This window comes from Triturus cristatus, chromosome 2_1 (assembly GCF_964204655.1).
Source record: "Triturus cristatus chromosome 2_1, aTriCri1.1, whole genome shotgun sequence".
NCBI lineage: Eukaryota > Metazoa > Chordata > Amphibia > Caudata > Salamandridae > Triturus > Triturus cristatus.
The window spans coordinates 920,713,331-920,727,836 of record NC_140581.1 but is presented as its reverse complement, the minus strand read 5'-3'; positions in this window follow the sequence as shown (position 1 = coordinate 920,727,836).

Below are 14,506 nucleotides of genomic sequence, written 5' to 3'. Positions count from 1 at the left end.
GGCCTTGGGGCTCTAGGGACCTTCCATCTCAGCATTATTATACAACCCCTTCTAAGTGGAAATAACCACAATACCAGGCTCTTCTGACCTCTGATGGACTGTGGATGGGCACACCCTTTGCCTGGGTGTGTCTCGTCTGCATTCTGTGCCATGGTAAAGAAGGACACTTGGCCTGTTGGTGGTTCTGATGGCTACAAAGTGCGTGTTGCAAGTGCAGAGGATGGGACTTCACAGTACTGGTGACTCTGAATATTGAAGCCCAATAGTTCAATCATATATCCTGACCTTCTTGTGGGCAACAAAGAGTACACATCAGGAATAGCTGTGGGTTGTGTGTCAAGATGGAGTTCTACTGACCGAGATACGTGGGGCCCCAATAAATGAGTATCAAGGATATGCTGCTACCCGAGAGCACTGGCATGCACTGACAGAACTGTGTGTGGTCTACAGTGCAATACTGGGTGGGTATGCCTTGAAGATTAAGGTGCAACAATGATGTGCTGGAATACAAAAATATTATTTGAAAGAGGTCCATGTGCTTGGTGAAGTGCTAGTGCAGGAAAAAGACAGGCCAGAGGAGGGCTTGTAAGAGGGATAGCAGGAGGATTCACGATGAGCAGAATGAGGTTGCAAGGAGCAAAAGCAAAGTAAAACACGTAGAAAAATGAGCTGACCTAGGATAAAATTATACAGTTACAAAGACACAGTGGGTAGGATCTGGCAGTAGGTGAGGGGGGAGGTGTAGGCTGTGGGTGCAGAGAAGGCCCTGACAGGGGCAGTCCAGAAGGGCAGGAGCCATCATAGCTCCACCTGGGGGGCAAATTCCCGCTCACGCTTGCCAACTTAATGTTGTTGAGCCCCATGCATGACAAACTCCTCCACGCTGAGTTTTGCCAGAACTCTGGGATACTCAGGTAGTTCAGAGTGGGAAAAACTATGTGAATTTCGCCGTAGAGCAGAATATTCCACCTACCCCTAATTGAGAGAAGTAGAAAAAAGGGGCAGGTTATATTAAAGTCAACCAATAGTTAACATTGTCCTTACATGACTGAAGAAACTCTGTGATGTGATTGTAGAACCAGTCATAGCTCAGATTGTGCTTGGTGGTTTGGAGGCAAAGGAAGAATATTTCACTTGTGCTCAGCAGATATGATTTCATTTGGAACAGAAAGAGACTGGTGTCTTCAGCAGCATTTAAGAAACAGCTCCAAGTTCAGGTAAATAATAATAAACTATATGTACTTTGTTGAGAAGTTTCAAAGTGCCTAATGCAGATAAACTAATTCTACACCATGTTTACTGAGTGAGAAACTGTTTGTAGAGGTGTAGATTTCTAAGTATAATAATTTATAAGTATATATTGGAATGTAGAGAGATGTGAGCAAGGATGTATGTTCTGTACAAATAGGGAGTGCTCACTCTGTATATAGTTGTAAGTAAAGAAGGCACTGTTTTTCTCATTATGAACCAAATAATCTGGAGTGTGATGCTAGAAGAGGCAGTGTTTTCCTAAACTCTATTACACTTATGTTCTACCCTTGTCAGAGGTTTCAATGGAGAAATTGCTGTTTCTAAAGTGAAACACCCTGCTCACTTCTAGCAAGGGTGTGTGAAGAGATATTTGTTACTCTGTAAAGCTTTATGGAATCAGCTTTTACCTTGTATAGGGGTGTTAAGAGTAGGGGTGGGCGGAATTTGCGTAACCGCGTTACGCAAATCTCCGCGAAACGGTAAAAAATCTCCGCGAACATGCAGAAATTCCGCGAACACGCGGAATTGCTTGTTCGCGATGCTTTTTTCCTGTTCTTAGTTGCTGTTTGCGTGCTCGGGAAGAAATATCTCGCGAACACACATTTTGAGAACGCGAACAAGAAAAAATTTCGCGAAGTCGCGGAGAGCAGAATTTTGGGCAATTTCACGTTCTCCGCGAAACGCGAAATTACCGAAATTCCGCAAATTCCGTGAGCGGAACGGAATTTACCGCCCAGGACTAGTTAAGAGTTACACTGTATGTTATGGAATGTAGGTTCATTCGCCTGCTTTGTTAGTTTGAACTGTGTCTAGTATCTTTTGCATGATCTTGATGAGTTTGTTAGGCCACTTAATGTAACCATAGCCGGTATGAATGATAAAATTCCTGGTTAAATGTGTTGTATTAATTTTTCAAATGTTTGTTGGCAGCTCAGTCACAGAGTTGCTGGCATGCTTTAATTTATGTGTGAAAAAAAGAAAATGTGCACTGGTTGAGGCTGTGGACATATTTTAAGGAGAAAGGAATAACAAGTTAGTGGCACACTAGATATAAATAAGTGATTGTGGGTGAAAAAAATAGAAATGTTTAGAGAATATAGTGATGAATCACTATTATCATTTATTGACCAGTCTGTAACTTTTAGGGGCCGATTCCGATCCTGTATTTTTTTTTTTCGTACAGCTCGTATCCATAATTTCTCCCGTACGAATCGTACAAGTCCCATCCCACCCGTGAAATACGATTCGTACGGGAAAAATACATACGGATCGGCCCGATCCGTACGAATTGGATCGGGAAAAGTTGTACGAGACGGACCCGGACACTTTTCCGTACGAATCCTAAAAATACAGTCCGACCGTACAAGTACGATCCGGACTGGCTTTCCGATTTAGGATTCGTACGGAAAATGTCCCGTACACGGGGAATGACTTTACCCGCTACAAAGCAAACTTTGAACGACTCGTATCCCGGGAAAAGTAGTTCCCGGGGTGCGAGTCGTACAGGGGTACGAGTCGTACAGGCCCCTCATGCATATGTACGCACCTTACAAAAACCTCGCGTATGTATGGTCCGTACCCCAACATCGCGTATGTACGCACCTTACAACAACATCGAGTATGTACACACTTTACAACAACATCGCGCATGTATGGTGCTATGCCAACATCGCGTATGTACGCAACTTACAACAACATCGCGCATGTACGGTGCATACGCCAACATCGCGTATGTACGCACCTTACAACAACATCGCGTTGCGGAAGGGTGGAGGCCGACTCCCTGGGCCTTGCTGGTGAGCTACTTTATTGATTTAATCCTGGGCCCTCCTCTGGATACCAGTGTTTGAGATGTGTGAGCTGACAGTGTGGTAGCACATGTTGTAGAATGCCGTTGAGAGGTCAAGGGGGGTGGTCTCACCATTGTTGAGCAGGGCAAAGTTGTCGTTGGTGGTGGCAATTATGACGGTTGCAGTGGTGTGATTACTGTGGAATATGGTCTGGTGCCGGTTGCCTGGAGCTGTTTGCGTGGAGGAAGTTTGTCAGTTGCTCGTTGAGTGTCTTCCTGATGACATTGTCTGGGTAGGGAAGCAGGGTGATGTTCCAGGAGTTCCTGCGGTACTGCCGTCCGTTGTTTAAGAAGGGCCTGGGTCTCTGCATGCCTCCAGCTCCCATGGAATGTGGCAAACTCAAAGGAGACATTCATGACATGCTGGACGTGGGCTTCAAGGATGGGGTATGATGTGGTTGAGATGTTGTGTGGGAAGGGGCCTGATGGAGAGCCAGAGTGGATGGTGCACATGAGCCAGGTGGTGTATTTGCTGCTGACGGGAGTCCAGAACCTGAGGGGGGTTTGTCCAGCGGATAATAGTGCTGTCTGCCTCTGTGTGCCAAGGCTGTCGTGTATGTCCATGAGCTTGCAGTGGTAGAAAGTTGCAAGGGATTTGATCTGCCTTGCAAGGGTGGGGTGTCTATTGGATGGAGAGCTGCTGTCAGTCCACTCACAATGCTGATGAGCTCCTTTATGTCGTGTGTTTTGGTGCCTCGGCCCTATCTGAAGGATCTCCACTTGTCCTTGCTGATGATATAGTGATGGCTGTGTGTGGCGATTTCTACAGCTGTAAGGTAACTGATGGTTCTTTGTGTTGCAAGGTTTGCACAAGAGTCCGGCTAGATCTGTAGGAGTACAGTAGGTCTGCCTTGTCCCAGGTGGCTTAACTGTTGTTGTGCTTCACAGGAAAGTCCGTCAATGTGGCAAGCTTGTTGGATCAGTTGCTGATCCAGTGTGTGAGGTTTCAGGTTGTGGCGGGGTGTTGGTTCGAGTGCCCCACACAGCTTGTCTGTGGTGACTTACATCAAGCATCTTTGGGGAATCGGTAGCAGGGTGTGGGGCAGTGTGTTGCTTGTTGGAGACGTGGATGCAAATGTTGATGGACCAATGATGGATGGTGGTGTGGTTCTCCTCCAGCAAGAAGTTACTGGCCCCAGCCACATGTAGCCTGTGGAGGTGAGGGCGTGCGTGCAGATGTACGTGTTGATGGCTTTGCGGATTTGTGGATGTAGGCCTGGAGATCTGTAGATGAGAGTTACTCTGAGGGTTGCCAGGGGGTTGGTGCGAAACCGGATTTGTGACTCTGAGGGTGTTCTTGTGAATAAATTGCAAGTCATCTGCCAGGATTGTTGGTGCCGTCCCTGCGGGTGATCTTGTATCCGTCAGAGATGGCAATGAAGAAGTTGTGTGCTGAGGATGCTTTTATCCAGGTTACTGTCAGGAAGGTGATGTGTGGGGCTGTTGTGTTGAGGAGGTAACAGAGTCCAATGGCGTGCTGGTGGACGGAGCGGGTGTGTAGTAGGAGGCACATGACCTGGTTGTTCTGACAGGGTCTGGTAGACGGGGCAGCGCTGTGTAGGCAGTTGGAGTTGCACACTCAGCATGCAAAGGTGTTGTGTGTGCGCTTAGGGGTTGCCTGATAGCAGGCGGTTGCTTGTCTGGTGGACATTGCTTGAAGGGTGGCTGCAGCATGAGCCTGTTGTGTGACGTGGGTCATGCAAGGACCAGAGGGTCGTGCACTGTGCACGTTGCAGGCGCAGACGGTCCTGCCTTTGGCACGGCGTTGGCGCAACAGTGGCACAGACAAGCTGCTGGCTGCATTAAGAATGGGTGGAGGGGGGAAGGGAGGAGCATTTTGTAGGTGTGTGGGTTGCAGAATCAGGGCACTCGGTGGGGCGGTGCCACAGGTGGGGCTGCAGCAGGCAGAAGGGGTGAGAAACTAGGCAAAAAGTAGCACACAAAGACAAGGAGGTCAGAAAGGCACAGTGCAACAGGTGTATGTAAAGGAAGGAGTGTCAGGTTACTCATGGGTCACTCCGAGAAAATATATGAAGAATCAACAAAAATGACGGCCACAGGATCAGGCAACAAAATGCGGAGCTGCGCACAGGAGACACACCGTCAGCAGGCGTTGATGTCCCGTTGTGGGGAGCAACCTGCACAAATACATACACAACAAGGTACTTCATGCACAATAGAGATTATTAGCCATGAATAACTGCATGCATGTTGCCGAAGTACACATACACTCATATGCTCAATCTTTGACAATTATGCCATAGATGACGCATGCAAACTGGCAAGCGATCTGCAGTGACGGAGATGAGGCACTTTGGATTGTGCTGAACACCTTTATTGCACAAACTCGCACAAAGGGAAATGCATCCATACAAACAGACTCACAGGTCAGTTGACAGAACATGTGGGACATACACTGGACCCCCCCTTCACAGCACAGATGTTGTAAATCCCAATGAACTGGCACACAAGTTAAGGGGATGAACCAAACACATCCTGCTGCACACGGAGAGGCTGCAATTCACCATAGAGCCTGTTGTTGTGATGTCCCACACTATGTCCACCCGTAGCATCCGCAATGTTTCAGAGGCAAGGTTTACGCACATTGATGGCTTCATCAGAATCCCTACTCTCCACTACAGATGACTGTCAAGAAGGATGACTATCATGTCATGGGAGTGATGCTACATGTTATATGCTCCATGGTGAGAAGACATGTATGCATGGTACCACAACATGCACAGAAGCAGTCCCTACACATTCCCAACCCGTACTACCACCAAAAAGCCTTGCTGCAATCCTTACCCAAATTGACATTTCCACATGTCCGTGCATGGAACGCTGATTCAGCACACGTTGCAATCCTCATGAGGAATAGCAGGAGGACAAAGATGACACGAGCAGACAACAGGCGCAAAAACCTGGGAATGACAGACACACAAGAAGTCACCTAAAACAAATCTCGCCGCAAACATGGTCAGTTACGAAACATGAACAATGTTGGACACATGCAAATTTCAAAGAAAGTCTCTCCGTAAAACTGTGTGGCATGACATCATCACTCGAGTGACACATCAGTACAAACATCAAAGTCACTTTGCATTCAGTCAGCTGGACACACACATTGCAACACATGCCACTCAATGCTACAAGCTTGCACACTCATACCCAGTGACTCACCATTATGAGAAGAAGTTGCGTATGAGCTGACTCCAGATATCATCCTCCTCCTCCTCATCACTTGCCTCGTGACCAAGCCCTGGATCCTCCACGGGTGGATGTTGCTGCTCATCAGGATCAAGGATGAGTGGCACTGCCTTCTAAACGGCCATGTTGTGCAGCATGCAGCACACAATGAAGATTTTGCAGACCTTCTCCGGTGCATATGGGAGGGACCCGCCTGTCTTGTCAAGGCACCGGAATCAGCTCTTCAGGAGGCCAAATGTCCTCTCAATCACTCGCCTGGTCTGCCCGTGTGCATTGTTGTACCGGTGATCTGCAGCTGTTCTTGGGTTGCGGAGAGGTGTCATTAGCCATGGCATGTTGGGATATCCAGAGTCCCCTACATGGAAACATCATGTAAATAAGTGGGTCAGGAGATGCCGTAAGAGCCAAAGATACCGCAACACACTGGACAAACAGAGAATACCCACCAACAAGACATGCTCGTTCGTTGTGCAGCCGCAGCATAATTTGTGGCACCGTGCTACACCTCATGATGTAGGCATCGTGTGCTGATCCTGGAAAACGTGCACAGACATGGGAAATCAGCATGTTAGCAAGACACACCACAAGGGCATTTATTGAGTGGTAATGTTTACGGTTGCGATAGGCTTGCTCCTGTGCCTGTGGAGGTACCAAAGCCACATGTGTCCCATCAATGGACCCAATGACATGGGGATTCCCTCCCAGTGCATTGAAATCACCCTTGACATCTGTCAACTCCTCAGGAGTAGGAAATTTGATGAATTCATCAAGGTGCTCCAACATGGCTGCCAAAACATCACGCAGGACACGGCTGAACAATGTCTGTGACATCCCACCAACATCAGTTATGGTCAATTGAAACGTACCTGTGGCAAAAAAATGTAGGGCTGCCATCACCTTCATCTTGGGGGTCAGCGCAGTAGGATACATGTGTCGCGGTTGGAGGTGTGGAGCCAGCTTGTCAGTCAAGTCCTCAATCAACTGTCGAGTGAATCTGTAACGTCGGATGCAGGCACGTTCCCTCATGGCAGCCAAGTCTGGCATTGGTCTTGGGACAGGCGGTGCCCTGCAAGACATTGTTAGGAATAATGAAGATTGAGAGTCTGCCAACATCAATGTCAATGAACATAGCACATGCTAAACTGCTACTAAACATCAGGTACCTATGGAGTCTGGTGTGTGCAATACATCCAGGACACATATGCCAGCTTGCTGGCACTCCTACGAAAATCCAGATACACCTGTTGATTGTCAAGTCTACATGACATGCCCTGAAAGAGCTGGGGGCAAGTCTGAGTGAACAACCAGAGATATCACCGGAGTGACACACATCCACATAGCTGCATTGGAAGGATGTCATCTCATCCAGACAGTTGACTGCAAGGCACACGCACAGGTCACATGGAATGTACATATGAAACACATTGCGATGATGGGGTACATGTGACAACAAATAAACACAGCCATTCAGACGACGCAGACATATATGCCTGGGAAAATATGATGTCCAATGCACACAGACCCTACAGCCGTGGGAATCCACATGTGGCATGGTGTGCGTAGATGTGTGCCATGCCCATCTCCACACAGACCCATGTTGGATGCACCAACAGCAGCTGCAATTGACGGAACTCTAACAGCAAGCTCATGGGAACACATGACACACACCTGACATAGTCACATAGGGGCACGTTGATCGTGACATGTCAGTTGATAGAGTGTCCCTGTCCCTGGCATCAGGAGACAGGTGCGGGTGGTGATGACTGTGCCATCCCACTGCTGCTTTGCATGACCCAGTTGGACTACAGACACACATGTGGCAAGTGTCAAGGTGATGTGTGCCACATAGTGCCCCATCACACATGACATGTGTACACAGGTCATCACACATCAATTGTGCAACTAGATGAGATGACCTGTGCAATATCACTGACTGACACACCTAGGGCCTGCACATGAAAGTATGCAAGTACTTGATGGACATCCTTGTGCGACTCGTAGCCCTCCATTCATTGTGTGTGTACGCATCGTATCACTATTCTACTGGTGCCCGTAGGGGTACGTGTGAAACGCACCGTACACCCGCATTCACTGCGTGTGTACGGTCCGTATCACTGTTCTACTGGTGCCGTAGGGGTACGTGTGAAATGCACCGTACACCCGCATTCATTGCATGTGTAGGGTCCGTATCACTGTTCTACTGGTGCCATACGGGAACGTGTGAAACGCACAGTACACCTGCATTCATTACATGTGTACTGTCCGTATCACTGTTCTACTGGTGCCATACGGGTACATGTGAAACGCACCGTACACCTGCATTCATTGCGTGTGTACGGTCCGTATCACTGTTCCACTGGTGCCGTACGGGTACGTGTGAAACGCACCGTACACCCGCATTCATTGCGTGTGTACGGTCCGTATCACTGTTCTACTGGTGCCGTAGGGGTACGTGTGAAACGCACCGTACGCCCGCATTCATTGCGTGTGTACGGTCCGTATCACTGTTCTACTGGTGCCATAGGGGTACGTGTGAAATGCACCGTACACCCATATTCATTGCGTGTGTAATGTCCGTATCCTGTTCTACTGGTGCCGTAGGGGTACATGTGAAACGCACCATACGCCCGCATTTATTGCGTCTGTACGGTCCGTATCACTATTCTACTGGTGCCGTAGGGGTACGTGTGAAATGCACCGTACACCCGCATTCATTGCATGTGTACGGTCCATATCACTATTCCACTGGTGCCGTAGGGGTACGTGTGAAATGCACCGTACACCCGCATTCATTGCGTGTGTACGGTCCGTATCACTATTCTACTGGTGCGGTAGGGGTACGTGTGAAACGCACCGTACACCTGCATTCATTGCGTGTGTACAGTCCGTATCACTATTCTTCTGGTGCCGTAGGGGTGCGTGTGAAATGCACCGTACACCCGCATTCATTGCGTGTGTGCGGTCCGTATCACTGTTCTACTGGTGCCGTACGGGTACGTGTGAAACGCACCGTACATGTGTGTGGATTTCAAAATTACATAGGGGACACATAGGGGACAAGTATTAGGCCCAAAATGCATGCTGGTAGTCATGGATACAGAGTTTTCATTTGCAATGTGTCCATCAGGTGTCCTGGAACATTCAGTTGGCCAAATAAAACAATGTTGCAAAGTGGTTGTTGACTTGACATGATGCTCAAAATTTGAACGATGCGAATGCGTGTCATTGGTGTATGTTTAAAGGGATTGGAGTAAACGTATGATGCGAATGAGTCTGACCAATCACTATGTACTCCTCTAAATGAATGCGCCTCAGCAAGACAGATATAAGGCAGCCAGAACCCATGAGAGGGCACTTGCCTGCACAACTTTCCAGTCGACCACACTGCTGCTGTCTCTGCTTCCTCTGAACCATGTCGCGTACTGTGGAGAGGGCCCAGCCATTCACCCTAGAGGAGAATGAGGCGTTGCTTGACGTCTTCCTTCCACAGTAGCCCAAGCTGTATGGGAGACCAGGGGAGCAGGTGAGTACTGACTCCACTACCTTTCCCTATGCACCTGTTGTGTGACTGTCACTTCTGGCATTCTGTCCAGGTGTGACACACATGCACAGTTGTTTAGAGTGGGTCCCGGGGGGGCATGCGTATGTCTCTCATGCAGAGCATGAGGTAGTTCCTGTGTGCACTCCTCACTTGCATTGTGCTTACTGTGACATTCACTGCATAGTGCATGACACATTCAGCCTGGCAAATCCTTGGTGGCTTTTTTCCCTATTGTCCTGAGGTGATTCAGTGGTCCCCCCGGTGTGACAGGTGACTGTACCCACAGATGTGTATGAGTTGAGTGGACCTGTGGTGAGAGTGTCCAAATGATGTGTACGACCTCATGGACAATGATGTGTGTGAATGTTCCTTGCCATGTGGGCGAGTGTCTATGTGAAGTGTTGCACCACAGCTGCATTGAGGAGGCAACAGCTCTACCCATCTGATGTGACAAGTAAGCCGTGCTGTGTATCTGACTTGCAGAGCTAGCACGACACCTGTGACACCCCACAGGCAAGTGGCACATGTGCAGAGTGAGGGTTGTATCCGCTGTTGTCACTGACAGGCGAGTGATCTGTGCCTGGGTGTGTCTGTCTAGTCTGCTGAGGGTGCGTCAGTGGAGTGGGACATGTGACTGCTTGGCACGTGCTGTCCATCAGCCTGCTATTGCATGTGCTGCACAGTGTGTGCCAGGATCAGTGAGTGTGTCGCACCCCTTATGCCACCTGTTGACTTTCAATGCCATGTAGTGCATTGGGGCTTGCACACGCCAATTTCTCATTGAGAATGATGCAATTCCTGTCAGCATCCTATGCCCTGTTCAACATATCAAAGATGTTCAAATGTGTCTCTGTGACATGGAGCAGGTGTAGTGATGTTGTCTCACTTTGTCATCCTGACAGGTAACTGCCTACGAGAAGATGGTGATCTGGCAGGACATCGTCAGTGCCGTGAGATCGGCGGGGGATCGCAGTCGGCGCCTACCACAGGTCCGAAAATGGTGGCAGGCCATCCGGTGCTGGACCCGGCGGATCGCCCGAGTCCAGCTGGGGCTCGACACTCCTCGCCCCCACAGCGGGCACCGATGCCTGACCTCCCACATGACCCGTGTCCTGGCGGTGGTCTTCCCTGACCTCGATAGGCAGTTACAGGAGAGACCGCAGCAAGGAGCGGGTAGGTACATGGCTGTTTGTTGTGTTATGTGTCACCAGCTTTTGGAAGTGCTCTGTAGCCTGGATACACTCCCAGAGTTTATATGTGCAGTGCATTTTCTGTTCCCCAATGTCACCTGGTTCTCTTTTTCATCCCTTCCCCTCCTTGACATGTGTCCCCTGGTCTGTGTGTAATCACATTTGCACATGGTCATCTAGGGTGCCAGAAAATCAAAGTGCACATTGCTTTCCGCATCATGTGGGAGGGTGGTCTGTGACATGTGTTGGTACGTTGCCTGTGCCATGACCCGTTCACTATGTTGGGGGTCCATATTTGTTGGCACTGATGATGAGTCTCAACATAGGAGTGTGAGGTTTCAACTGAACACCCTTGCACCATGCATGACCAATGTTGTGGCCTCAGACATGATGTGCGTGAGTGGGAGATATGCATAGTGCCATGACGGTTGCTCATGGTACATGATGTTCATGACTTTCTCAGGCAAGCTAAGCGAACATTGCAGGTATAGTTTTCAAGACTGCTGGTGAGTTGCATTCAATTGATCTTACAAATGTTTGTAGATACTTTAAGCACAGATTTGACGCCATTTTATCCACAACAAGAAGAATCCACCAATGAGTGAAGTTGTGTACTTTTTCCTTGATGAAAGATACAAGATACTAGAGATGCACCACAGAAACGTATGGTTTTGTGGGTGAAATGTATCAGAGTTGGTCAAGTCACTGTTGACTCGATGTTATCATTTATTGAGCAGTATGTTACATGTGCCATTCCAGATGAGTCACAGAACACAATTCTTAGGCAAGACGTTTTGCGATTTCGGTCAGACTCACAGTGGCGCGCCTGTGGTGGTCCAGCCAAAACCGCACTGGTGGTCTGAGCACCCCATTACACGTTGGGTGGTCAGACCACCATTGCACCACTGCGACAGCCAGGGATCAAAGATCCTGGGCGGTGGGGCGGCAGTCTTTTGGCCACAATATGCAGCAGTCCTGTCAAGCATATTTTGAGTTTCCTCTGCGCCACAGTTTTCATGGCAGTTCCTTCTCCATGAAAACCGGAGTGGAGAGGAAACAAAGGGGAGTCTACAGGGCCCCCTGTTGCCTCTGGGCAATGGGGTGCATGTAGGAGGGCACATGTTGTGCCCCCTGTGTGCATGCGCCCCAGTACCGTCACGCCATGGATTGCACCAATCCATGCCGTGCAGGTACTGCCTTTGAAGTTCCCATTGCGGTGCCTATTTCATTGGCACCACTGTGGGAACACCAAAGAACCACACCCCAATTACCTGAAAAGTCATAATCTGATGGGCGGTGCACACACAGGTTTGGCAGTGTGGGAGCGGGCAGTGGCATGGTGGTCCCACTCCCGCACCACCAAACTTGTAATCAGGCATTAAGTGTCATTTTGGATTCCCTATTATTTTATTTATTTAGGAGTTTGTATAGCGCGTAGCTACCCCCAAAGGAGGTGTCCCGGTGCTGAGGCAGTCGACTGAATAGATAGGAGCAGGAAGGAACTAGATGTAGTTGAAGAGCCAGGTTATAAGGGCACATGGATGGTTAGTGTCGTCTCCGATAATCGAATAAAGAGTGGCAGGGCATTCCAGAGTTTAGCGGTCCTGACCGCGAAGGCTCTGCCTCCTGTCCTTGCCTTACGAAAACTGAGAATGACAAGGAGACACGGATGGTTGGATCTCAGGGTCCGGGCGTGATGGTTATGTTGAAGTCTGCTTCTCAGATACACCGGGCCCAGTCCCCTGGATGCTCTGAACGCCAGATTCAGGGCCTTGAATTCAATGTGCCTGATCACGTGTAACCAGTGCAGGTGCTTCAGGTGGGGGGAGATCGAGTGGCGGTAAGGTAGCTTGCAGATCATTCTGGCCGCAGTGTTCTGCAGGCTACGAGTCAGATAGGCGGGGAGACCCAGGTAGAGACTGTTGTCGTAGTCCAGGTAAGATGTAATCAGTGGGTGGACTACAGTTCTACGAAATTCCAATGGAAGGAAGTGGAGGAATTTCCGCATAATGCGTAGCTTCCCAAGGTAAGAGGAGGAGACTTGCCTGATTTGGGATTTACAGGAGAGTTCATTATCGAATCTGAACCCCAGGTTTCTTGCCGAGTCAACCGGTACCGGGGGAGGATTCATCTCCTGAGGCCACCATAACGCAGGGTGGGGAGGGGACTTCTGATTGAAAAAGAGGACCTTGGTTTTATCCGAGTTAAGCTTGAGGCAATTCACTGTCATCCAAGCCGAGATGTTACTCAGGCAGCTTCTGAACTTAGTGAAAGTATCGTCTGACTGATCCTCGAAGGAGAACACCAGTTGGGTGTCATCCGCATAGGAGACCACCCTCACCCCGTAGCAGTCAACCAGGGACTCTAGAAGTGAGAAGTAGGCATTGAAAAGAAGAGGGCTCAGTGCGGATCCCTGGGGAACCCCACAGAGCAAGGGTTTTTCGGCAGAGATGAAAGGGCGTAGGAAGACTTGCTGTGACCAGTTAACCAGAAAGGATCGGATCCAGGACAGGGCAGTGCCATGAATATCTAGGTCTCTTAATTCTCTAGGCTTGTAATCTCCAAAGGAAGAGTGAACAGTTTAATGTCTGCAGTCAGACAAACTGTTATTGGAAAATCACCTTAAAATGTACACAATCTGAAGAGAAGCGAGGCTTCAAAACTTATCAATAATTACAATCCTGTCCATCTTGAATGCCAACATGGATATTCAGTTTGTAGCAGGCAATTCTATTGCTGTAGCTCAATATGTCACTTCATACATAAAAAAGTCAGAAAAGACAGAAATTAAGGATGTATTATAGCAGCAGACAAGTCTTTAAGTAAAAAGATTTACTGGTTCAGTTTAAAGATGCTCTCACACAGGGAAATTGGATCTTATGAAACTTTTGTCAAACTCTAGCTGGTACAGGTAGTTCAAATCAATAATCTGGATGAGTTTAGGCCTGGCATCAACACAAAAACGTGTATTGAAAATTGTTTCCATAAATTGAGGGCCTCATTTATGAAAAGTGTTGTATCACTGCATGAAAACAGCAATGCAACACTTTTCAGTCCGCCATCCTTGCAACACCATGGATGTGCCGTATATACTGTACGACGCTCCATGTCACAAGGATTTACAGATAGGTCAGTATTCCTGATGTATTAGAAAGTAGAGCACTACATAGTAAACAAAACTGGATAGGGAGTTTTGTTGCCTCCTACCAGATGGAATATTCTAAAGGAGTGGCTATAATAATAAGGAAAGGAGTTGGAATAGAATTAATTTCCTCTAAAACCGACAGCTCCGGGAGATGGGTCATGGCCACCCTGAGAGGTTCAGATTATGAAATCCTCTGCATAGGATTTTATGTAGGCCTGGGCGAAGTACTACGCTACGCTCGCGTAGTTTGCGAAGTTCGCGCTACTTCGCGCTACGCGAACTGCACGTAGCACAGTGCGAACACGCGTAGCGTAGTGTTGCGT